The sequence below is a fragment of the Otolemur garnettii genome, unplaced genomic scaffold (assembly GCF_000181295.1).
Source record: "Otolemur garnettii isolate 467f Iridium unplaced genomic scaffold, OtoGar3 scaffold00071, whole genome shotgun sequence".
NCBI lineage: Eukaryota > Metazoa > Chordata > Mammalia > Primates > Galagidae > Otolemur > Otolemur garnettii.
The window spans coordinates 386,619-387,703 of record NW_003852466.1 but is presented as its reverse complement, the minus strand read 5'-3'; positions in this window follow the sequence as shown (position 1 = coordinate 387,703).

Genomic DNA, 1,085 nt, shown 5'->3' with positions numbered 1-1,085 from the left:
CCGCCACCTTAGGTGTATGTGGCTGGCGCCTTAGCTGCTTGAGCCACAGGCGCCGAGCCCTCAAACTTTTTAAACAGAGGGCTAATTCACTGTCCCTCAGACCATTGGAGGGCCAGACTGTGGGCCCTGAGATGAGTCAGCTGCTAAGCAGGACAGGCAGTGGTGGCAAAAATACCCAGTGTGCCGGATAAATGTCCTAGGCTGGCTGCATGTGGCCTGCGGGCCGTAGTTTAAGGATGCCTGGTTCAAGCAATCCAAGCGTCTCTGCCTCCCAGACAACTAGGATTACAGGCATGAGCCATTGTGTCTGGCCACCCACTTTTCCTAACTTTTAAAATTAGATACCTAGGCCAGGCACAGCAGCTCATGCCTATAATCCTAGCACTCTTGGAGGCTGAGGTGGGCAGATAGCCTGAGCTCACATGTTCAAGACCAGTTTGAGCCAGAGTGAGATCTCATCTCTAAAAATAGCTGGGCGTTGTGGTGGGCACCTGTATTCCCAGCTACTTGGGAGGCTGAGGCAAGAAGATCGCTTAAGCCCAAGAGTTTGAGGTTGCTGTAAGCTGTGACACCATGACATTCTACCCAGAGAGACACAGTGAGACTTTGTCTCTAAATAAATAAATAAATAAATAAAATAAAATTAGATACTTGGCCAACTGTGTTTGAGATTTTTCTCTTTTCTAATATATCAGTCTGCACATTTCCCTCAGAAGATTGTTTAAGCTCCATCTTACAAGTATTGATATGTTTTTATTATTCATCTATAAGTTCATAATATCCATTATGATTTCTCTTTTGACCCATGAAGGTCTATCTGTGGAGGGAATTGGGGTGAATGGTGGGAGAATACCAGGTAAATGAAATTGGAGAAATCTATTTCTTTAAACACTAATTATTGGTGTACAAATCTCTTTTTCAGGCTCAGCGCCTGTGGCTCAAGTGGCTAAGGCTCCAGCCACATACACCTAAGGTGGCAGGTTTGAATCCAGCCTGGGCCGGCCAAATGACAATGACGGCTGCAACCAAAAAATAGCCAGGCGTTGTGGTGGGTGCTTATGGTCCCAGCTACTTGGGAGGCTGAG